The sequence below is a fragment of the Echinops telfairi genome, unplaced genomic scaffold, assembly GCF_000313985.2.
Source record: "Echinops telfairi isolate 266 unplaced genomic scaffold, ASM31398v2 ScPeMD7_7401;HRSCAF=8416, whole genome shotgun sequence".
In the NCBI taxonomy this organism is placed as follows: Eukaryota; Metazoa; Chordata; class Mammalia; order Afrosoricida; family Tenrecidae; genus Echinops; species Echinops telfairi.
The window spans coordinates 5708466-5719400 of record NW_022111301.1 but is presented as its reverse complement, the minus strand read 5'-3'; positions in this window follow the sequence as shown (position 1 = coordinate 5719400).

The window sequence follows — 10935 nt, the reverse complement described above, 5'->3', positions numbered from 1 at the left end:
GGGATCATACTAATATATGTACTAATATAAATTTACCATGTGGACCACATTTGATTGCTTATATTTAATTTATGCTTCTATTTTTTTCCTTTGCCCTTGGGACAGAAGAATATGCAGATTATAGTGGCATTGCAGAAGCCAGAAAGTTAGAACCAAAGATAGAACATTTATTAATGTTTGGGACAGAAAAACAAAGATAATATAGTATCTGAGGTAAATAAGCAATTTGCTTAATTAAACTGAGTACTAAGCACTCTACCATAAGCAACTTGAAAATTCTTTACAAAATACTTTTATTTCAAAAGTTATACATTAATAGTTATTCCAGTTTTTTATGTTCTGTTTTACTACATCTTACTTTTACTGTAAGTTCAGAACTACTGAAAAAATGATCTACATGAACAGAACTGCTTGAGTTGTGCTCATATTATGCACTCACACATTTTTTAGTATACCTTCCTTGCATACTTACCTAGGATAATTTTTTCTGGGTCAAAATATTATTAAAAGTTAAAATCTGCTTCAATGACAAAACCCAAATGATTTTCTGCTTCAGAAATTGTCCTATAAGTAGGTCATTATGCTGCAATGATAACTGCATAGGAAAGTTTAAAGTAACATTAATACAGGAGATGGTCCATCTCTTATCTAAGCTAGTCTTGACTTTTACTTGAAGATTACCAAGTTCGTAGTTTGGAATCATACTCTGAGCTCACTTCATTCTGTTACATATTACCTGCAGATGAAATCAACAAATGCAGGATCGACTTTTCCCATAAAAGTTTGCTTCCCACTGTACGGTGGTGGGAGAATGTGAGCTAATACACACAATAATAATAAAAAATCAACACGCACATTTCCCCCAAATGAACTTAATTACTAATGGTATGGGTAGCAAACAATAGGAAATATTCCTCAATTACACGTAGCTAATATCAATAGAACATTGTGGAATGGAATTTGCTTCTGCAACATCAGGCATAAATAAGTAAAATGCTCCTGGGGAGCTGCTGCTTCCTCCCAAGGCCCTTTTAGAGTGTGTACCAGCTATGCCACACCGTTTCTCTGCCAGGAGGAATGTCAAAAGCATGATTCACTTCACCGTCCCAGAGATGCTTCACTGCATACCTGTCACAGTAGTATCTGCCAAATTTCTTGTAGCTTGTGGATGCCCTACATTATAATACAGGAATCTAAATGGGGGAAAGATTCTCTTTCACATTGTTCAAATCAGGGCTGAGATCTCAGTGTTTGGATGGCCGGCACATGCTCTACAAGCAATCCATTTCGATCCAAACCCTGCCTCATTATGCTTCATTTGGAAATTAAACAAGACACCACTGTGTCTCCTTTAAGAAAGAAGGACACACATATTGAATATAAAAAGGAGCTTCTGACACATATCCTGAGTGGTAAGCCATAAATCCCAAAGAATTATTTTTTCTTTTCCTTTTTCTTGGTAAATAATATCTACCATAGTATTCATCATTTTGTTTCACTATACAAACTTCAAATTATTTACTTTGAATAAAAACCTTGCATAAACCTGAAAACAATATATGATGCAAAATGGTTTGGTGTATAAGCATAATTATATTTTTAAAATATTTAAAAATAAACATGCCTAAAATGAAGGACATTGGGAAAAGGACAAACATTAACTAGCCTCCATTTATTTCAGCAGTAAATCACTGAGAATCCCATTTCTAAAAACGTACACGCCCAGAAGGGGAGATTAATGGAGTTTGACTGAAGCTTAAGAAATCATCTCTGCAGCGCCATGCCTTCAGGCAGCACATGTCTAAAACATCTAGGACAGCTCATTGTCTAAGCATTTCTAGACTATTTCAGGGCACAGATACCATAACCAAGAGTGTAACTTTCTCACTAAGGCTGTCCAAAGTTTTCCTGTCACCCCAAAGGAATCTGTTAAATAGTCTAAGACTTTTAACCCATTCTTTCTACTTATGAGTCTTTGAATCCATAGTAAAACACAAACACACAAGTGTGTGCACAACATATGCAGACACAGAGATGTTGGGTATGAAGTATTAGGAAGTATGTGATAATGCTAAAAAGCATTTATTTTGTCTATTTTAGCTACGACACCTTTAGATGATTGGACAGTAGATTATGTCATTTCTCTTGAGATGTTTAAGGTCTTAAGTACAGCCCATCTCTTTATAACATTTTGAATGTGATTGAATTGAAACCTTTAAAGTTGGCTCATAGCTTAATATTTTACAGATATGCTTAATACATGTTTGTGTACTCTACATTGCACCTTTTCAAATAAAGTAAATCTCATTTCACACCACTAAAAATGTAATTACAATAATCAGTAGAAAATAATTATTTTTGTTATCTTATTATCTTTTTCTTAAAGCTCCATAAGAAAACTTGTAAATTAGTTGACGTTATTCATTAGCTCATCTGACACAAAGTAATGATTTTATTTCTGATCTGTAAAGGATGCCTTCTCAATAAATTGTTTCTCTCATGAAAATGAGTTCAGCAAACAAGAACGTCATTGCCAGTTATTACCATTTAATTGGCAATCTGGGTGCTTTACTACAATCTGTGAAAGAGCTTTGCATTGTCCATTCAAGAGCATTCAGACTATTTTGAGATGAAATAATCATAGACTGAAACAGATTTTATTTTCCATTATTCTGTTTAGAGGTCAGCTGCCATTATCCTCAATGATGATCATATGGATATTTGAAAATAAGGCAATGTTTATTACTGCAGATCTTTTAAGGCAAATTGATCTAATAAAATGGAAATACTATTGTATCAATCTTGTAATTAATTCCTAAAAGTACCACAGTTGAGGAATCTTTGAAGTATTTCCCCTTCTAGGGAGAAAGAAGAGGTAAAATGAGAACATCTATATTTGCTCATCAATAATCCAGTATTAGTTCTTTTCACAATGGTCTTGTAAGCAACTTTCAAAAATAATTTGACTTGTAAAAGTATTTTTTAAATCTTTTAAGGACTATAATTCAGAGTATCATTATAATATAGTTCTTTCCTAAACTGGAGTATACTGAAAACTGGGGAACATGGTCACCAGGTAACTGGTAGCAAGCACAGGAAGACCTCCTCAACAATGAATAAGGAAATCCCAGAGGGAAGACAATATTGTTTTCCCTGGAAGCTAGAAAAATAACTTAAAAGCTAAGTAGAGCAAGTTTTCTGAAATTCGGTGTTTGTGGGTCAGAGGCAGCAAAGAGAGCATGCAGCACAGCCAACCATATAGAGTTGGGCAACACCTGTTGGCTGTCACTGACAGCACTTTGTGCTTCTCTGCTGGGTGCAGACACCACTGCTATGCTTCTCCTTCACCACTGATTAGCAGCCTGAACTGTTTCTCTTCCCTCCCTCACCCCTGCACAAGTGCAACATGAGCATCTGCTGATGCCCATCACCGTTGTCTCCCTCCATGCTACCTTCTGCCCCACCGCAGCCCAGCTGCATCATCCACCACTGCAGCCTTTGGTGACCCGGCACAGATAACAGGCTGTGCAGGTTACTCCATGCAAATCCCTTCACTAACTGTACTGAGCACTATCTAAAAGTAGTGAGGGTTTTTAGTTGTTTTGTTTTAATTTTATTCTTTCTTTCTCCTCCTGCACCTCAACCCTGCCCTGAGAATACACACACTGTCATAATAGAATTGTGTATCTCCACTCAAACAAAGGTCCTCTCCTTTGCCTTCTCTTTTACCTCCTCTTCTTTGTCTCCTTCTCCTCTTCCTCCCCTTCCTCCTCCTCCTCCTATTCCTCCTTCCTTTCCTTCTCCTCATCCTCCTCCTCTTCCCCTTCCCTCTCCTTCTTCTGTTTCATCTCATCTTTCTTTCCTTCTTTTTTCTATTTTTTAAAAATTAGTTATACACATAGATCCATGTTTCCTGATTTTATGGTTTCCATCAACTATCTCTTTCTGCTCCCTCACTCACTTCCTAATGATGCATATTTTTAGTGTACCTGCTAATTTTTTCTATCACTTGATTAATGCATTTCCATTATTTTTATAAGTCTCTTAGTGCATTCATATAGCCTTTTCCCTCCTTGTTTCTCTCCCTCTCCCAGACTTTCCACGCTAACTTATATCCTTCTTGTTGCTCCATTTCTTTTTTTCTTCTTTTCCCATATTCTATAACATTTCTTATCTGGTTCCTATTAGTCTTCTCCTCAGCACCTGAGAGAACCAACTATGCTGACTTGACCCAACACCTCACTCACCACTAATAGCCTCACTGCATTACCTAGGAAACATCAGTCAACCTTAATGCACCCCCCAACATCAAGAGAAACAATGAGAAACAAGTGAAAACCATACAGATCAAATGAAGTACTCTGAAGAAGAGAGCCTAGGTTGACGAGAAAGAGAATTCCAAGAATGGTGTTGCAGGACTTTAGTAGATGGGGGCTTGATTTTCCCTGAGGAAACCTGAAGGAACAGAATAACACTAATAAGGTGTATAACACTAGAAGTAAACAATTGAAGAACAGGGGCATACAAGCAAACATGTGGTGACTGAAACATACTACTTTAAAACAAATGGATAATAGAACACAGAAGGAATGACATTTATTTAAAAATTCTGGAAAAAAATGAGAACAATGACACAGCATGCTAAAATATTTGGTGTACAAAAAAGCAGTTATCAGAGGTCAATTGTATCCATTAACACACATTTAAAAAAGAGGAAAAATCCAAAACCATCACAAGGTTGGGTATATAGCCCCCCACAAGGGGATGAATAACAAAAAACTGGATGAAGAGAGATAATGGACAGTGTAAGATGTGAAATAGTAATAATAATATATAATTGATCAAGGATTAACAAGGAAGACAGGGTGGGGGAGGGAGGGGAAAAAAGATGCGCTTATACCAAGGGCTCAAGTAGAAAATGTTTTGGAAATGATGATGGCAACACATGTACAAATATGCTTGATTCAATTGATGTATGTTGAATGTATGTTGATGACGAATGTTATAAGAACTGTAGGAGCTCCCAATAAAATGAAATTTTTTAAAAAGTGAAGGTGCAATACATATGGATTAAATCTGTGGTGAAACCCCATTGACCACAGAATAAGAATATGAATATGAATAACCTTGCTATCATGCAGAATGCATTAGAAATTGGATTATTGAAGATGCAGTTAAGTTAAGATGTAACATTATTATAATTTTATTCTCCTTTTGATCCATTTAAAGGTTGTTCTAATTTTTAATAGTTTTTGCTTTCTTTTAGGGTGAGGTTTTTAATCTTTTTAACTTTGTTCTTGTTGTTAATGTTTTGTTTGTTTGTTTAATGATTTCCTTTAGATGAAATCCAGCACAATTAACCAACATAGAGTTAGGTTAAAATTTTAACATCTTACTGATTTCCCCCCACTTTGATCTATATCTAAACCTATATAGATAGAAACTGAATTAATAGTTCCTTGGTGGTATGACAGGGGTTGGGATATGGAAAATTGGGGAACTTGTTACAATGAGTATAAGAATGAACAGAATATTCTAAAATTGATTGTGGTGATGATTGTACAATTCTCTTTAATATTAACGAACTATTGAATTGTATGATTTGTAAATTATATGCTAATGAAACTTTAAAAATATTATAGCAGAAATAAATGAATTGGAAAACAAAAATATTTGAGTTATTGCGACCATATAGAACAGGGTAGAATGGCCCCTATGAGTTTCTGAGACTCTAACCCTTTATGGGAATTGAAAGTCCCCTGTCGTGGCCTTGCTAAAAATTTGGCCTTTTTAAGGGTTCACTAAAGATATCATTGTTATAGCAAAGTGTGGTGAATAAATCAGATGGTGTGTTTTATCAGAAAGAATTGTGCCTACTATCTTTAAGATGTGTCTTAATATAAGCAGCCATCTAATTGAGAGGTCACCTAAATTCACATGGAAGAAGCACACTAACCAGCGTGATCAAAAGTTTATTAACAACCAACTCTAAGATCAAACTAGAGAGTGCATTAGAGCTTAAATTCTGAGCACCAGATTTTCAGAAGTCTATGGATGACTTTGAAAGCTCAAAATCCATTTACAGAGAAACTACATGGACTTCATCGTCATTGAATCCCCTTGGTCCGTTGACAAAAGTGTGAATATTCTTGTATCTGGACCAGATAATTCACTGGAAAATGGGACGTTTCAGATAGAGTTAGGTTAAAATTTTAACATCTTACCGATTTCCCCCCACTTTGATCTAGTTTTGACATGTCCTTGTTTTTATGACTTGCTGTTATCTTTTCAGATATCTTTCTGATATCATAGCTGGTGTAGGATGGAATTTGGTTGGAAGCAGAGAATGCCAAAAATATGTTGACTTGTGTCTACTTATGTTTCATTCACAATTCAAAGGAGTTTGACTATGTGGACCGTAAAAATCTGTGGATAACCTTGAGAAATGGGAATTCCAAAACATTTCACTGAGCTCATGAGGAATTTGTAAAAGGATTGAAAGGGAATTGTGCTAATAGAGCAAGTACATACTGCATGAGTTAAAATAAGGAAAGGAATTGATTAGGCATCTCTCACCATACTTATTCAATCTGTATGCAGAAGCAAATCATCAGATAAATTGGACTATATGAAAAAGACTGTGGAGTCAGGCTTGGAGGAAGGCCTACCATATGCCGATGACAGCCTTGTTTGCTAAACCTGAAGAGGATTTGAAGTACTGACTGATGAAGATCAATCATTTTAGCTTTCGGTGTGGATTACAACTTAATATAAAGAAGACCAAAACCTTCACAAATGGACCAATAAGTGGCATCAAGGTTGAAGTTGACAAGGATTTTGTCTTGCTTGGAACAACAATGTTCATGGAATCAGCAGTCAAGAGATCAAAAGATGCAATGCATTAGGTAGACCTAGTAAGGATGTTACTTTGAGGACGAAGGTGTTCCTGACCCAAATCCTTTTATTCTCCATTGTCTCACATGCATGTGAAAATGGGCTATTGAAGATGAAAGATTGAAAAAAGGAATCTATGCATTTGAATTTCAGTGCTGCAGAAGAAGATTGGAAGCACCATGTTGTTGTTCTTGTCGGGTGCCATCAAGATGGGTCTGACCCATAGCAACCCTGTGAGCAACAGAATGAAACACTGCACAAGCCTGCACCATCCTCACAATTGATCATATGCCTGAACCCACAAGTGCAGCCACTGTGTCAATCCATGTGTGCAAGGGCATTCCTCTTATTCACTGCCATTTTACTTTACCAAGCATGATGTCCTTCTCTGGGGACGCGTTTCTCCTGACAATATGCCCAAAGCACGTAAGATGAACTCTTTCCATCCGTGGTTCTAAGGAGCACTCTGGCCTTCCTTCTTCAAATACAGATTGACTTTTCCTTTTAGCAGTCCTTAGTACTTTCAGTATTCTTCTCCAGCACCACAATTCAAAAGCTTCAGTTCTTCTTTATTAAATGTCCAACTTTCACCTCCCTATGATGAAGTGGAGAGGAGCATGGCTTGGGTCAGGCATACCTTACTCCTCAAAGTAACATCATTGCTCTTCAAAACACTAAAGAGGACTTGTGCAGCAGAATTAGCTAATGAAATACACCTTTTTATCTCTTGACTGCTGCTTCCATGAGCATTGATTGTAGATCCAAGAAAGACAAAATCCTTGACAACGTCAACCTTTTCTCCATATATTGTGATATTATCTATTGGTTCAGCTGTGGTGATTTTGGGCTTGTTTACATAGTTTTAAAATATACTAAAGGCTATAATCCATGTTCTTCATTAGTTAGGCGTCCAGTCCTCCTCACTTTCAGCACACAAGGTTGTGTCATCTGCATATCGAAGGTGGCTGATAAGAACACACTCTTCTTTATATTATTCAATGTATCTCAGGATTTGGTGTGCATACAGGTTGAACAAGTATGGTGAGAGTATACAACCCTGATGCACACCTTTTCTTATTTTAAACAATGCAGTGTGCCCTTGTTCTGTTAGCACAGCTGCCTCTTGATCCTTGTACAAGTTCCTTGTGAGCACAATGAAGTGTTCTGGAGTGACCATTTCTCATAGTTGGCTTTTTTTTTTTTTTAATAGTCCACACAGTTGAATGCCTTTGCATTGTCAATGAAACACAACACAAGCAAGCATCTTTCTGGTATTCTCGATTTCAAGCTAAGATCAATCTGACATCAACAGTGATACCCTTTCGCCTGTTCTGATTCAGCTTGAACTTCTGGCAGTACCCTGTCAATGTATTTTTGTGCCATCTTAATGATATCCTTCTATGGTTTGAACATTCTTTAGATTCACCTTTCTTTTGAATGGGCACAAATATGGCTCCCTTCCAGTCAGTTGACCAAGCAACTATCTTTCAAATGTTCTGGCATAGAGGAGTGAGTGTTCCCAGTGCTTCTTCAGCTTGCTGAAACATTTCAATTGATAATCTATCAATTCCTGGGCATTGATTTTGGCTAATGTATTTGATGCAGATTAAAATTCATCCTTCAGCACGATTGGTTCTTCCTTCTATGCTACCTCCTGAAATAGTGGATTGTCAAATAGTTCTCTCTGATTCAGTGATCCTTTTTATTCTTTTCTTACTCTCTCAATGTTCCCTGGGTTGTTCAATCTTTTACCTAAAGAATCTTTCAAAATTTCTGCTTGAGGCTTGACATTTTTCTTGAGGTCTTTCACTTTCAGAATTGCCTAGTGTGTTCGTCCATTTTGACTTTCTCTTTTTAGGCCCTTACACATTCTGTTATAATATTTGACTTTGTCTTTGGAAACTGCCTTTGAAATTGTTTATTCAGCTCCTTGACATCATTCTTTCTGTCACTTACATTAGCTACTGTATGATTCTGAGCATGTTTCACAGTCTGTGTGGACATTCACTCTGATATTTTATTTCCTGTCTTTTTAATGACCGTTTGCTTTCTTCATGAATGATGGTCTTGATGCTCTTCCAAAGCTCAACAGGTCTTCTGTGATTAATGTTCAATACATCAAATTTGTCTTTGAGATATTATCAAAATTTAGGTAGGATACACCCAAGGTTGTTTTTTACTTCCATAGATTTGTTTTGATTTCTTTCTGTTTTAATTTCTTGAGCTTGCACATGAACAAATCTTTGTCTGTTCCACAGTCAATCCCTGACCTATGTCTAGCTGCTAGTATTGACCTTCTCCATCATGTCTTCCCTCAGATATGGTCAATTTTGTTTCTGTGTATTCCATCTGGGGAAGTCAATGGATATTGGTACCTTTTGTGTTGTTGAAAGCAAACATTTACATGAACAAGCCATTTATTTTTCAAAATTCTATCATTCTGTCTACAGATTCTTTTCTATCACCAAATCCACATTTCCAACTACTGTTTCTTCCTCTTTGTTTCCAACTTTTACATTCCAATCAACAACAAATATCAATGTATCTTGATTGCTTATTTGATCAATTTATGACTGAAATCATTGGTAAAATACATCAATTTCATCACTAGCTTTTGCTATTGCTGCATAAGGTTGAGTTGCTTGTATTAATTGGATTTCCTTGAAGGCAGATAGATATAATCTGATCACAGATATCATTATACTTTGTGATGAATTTAGCAAGATTCTTTCTATGAATGTCAAACTATTTCTCTTCATTATGCTATCCCCAGCATAGTAAATCATATGATATTCTGATTCAAAGTAGCCCAAACCAATCCATTTCAGCTCACCAACACCTAGGATAACATTCTTCATGTGTTACATCTTATTTTTGACCACTTCCAATTTTTCTAAATTCATACTTTGCACAGTCCACGTTCTAATCATTAGACGTTTTGTGTAGTGGTCTCTCCAGTTGTGCCTCATCAACAAGTGAGGATCTCTGAAATCTTCACTCTCATAGGCTTTATCCCACTCACATCATCATGGGTGACTCCCCTCCCACAAACTCTCTTCTTCTGAGTGCCCTCAGAGCTGAGGGGCCCATCTTCTGCCAGGATCTCTGACAATGTTCCCCTTCCTTTGTTTAGGTTTTCCGGGTTTGACAGTGCCTTCAAACTGTGCCCAGATCTTCAGAGGCTTCTTCCTCTGAGATGTGAAGCTGAGTGCTTCTTCTCACGTACCACGAAGTGCTCAAAGGACAAGCTGATATGTATTCGAAGATATAAGGCCAGAGTGCTCCTTAGAGGCAAGGGTGGCAGGACTTGTTTTACATACTTTGGATCTATTTTCAGAGGAAATGAGTCCCTGCAGAAAGGCATCCTTCCTGGTAAAATGGAGGCGCATAGAAAAAAGGAAGGTGCTCGATGAGATGGATTGACACGGGACCACATCAATAGGTTCAGGTATTGGAACAATTGTGAGGATGGCCCAGGGCCGGGCAAGGCTTCAGACTGAAGTGCATGTGGTGGCTAAGAGTCAGAGTCACATTCCGGGCACCTAACTATAACAAACCATCTTTTGGATTGAGATTGTTTTTGTGTTTTAATTTTTTTATGATTTTTCAATATAAGAAACTCAGGATCGATAGGTGATAGATAGATAGATAGATAGATAGATAGATAGATAGATAGACAGACAGACAGAAAGACAGATAGATGATAGATAGATATAGTTAAAGCAACTATATACCAAATATATATTACCAAATAACACATAGAAATAGTTTTTCATATCACAGCGATCTCATCCTAAATGTTTAACCTTCTTAATATCATGTTATGCAAATGTACATGTCTTGATCAGTGTGATGATATTTACCTAAAGCTTCTAAATGTTAAGAACGATACTTAATAGAATTCCCACCATGTAACATTTTTTTCAGCTCTAGTTACATATCAAAAAGGATTTGGAAATAAAAAGTCCTTGATAGCATTTAAGACAGTGCTTCTTTTTTTTCTTTTTTTTTTTTTTAATTAATCAATTTATTGGGGCTCAT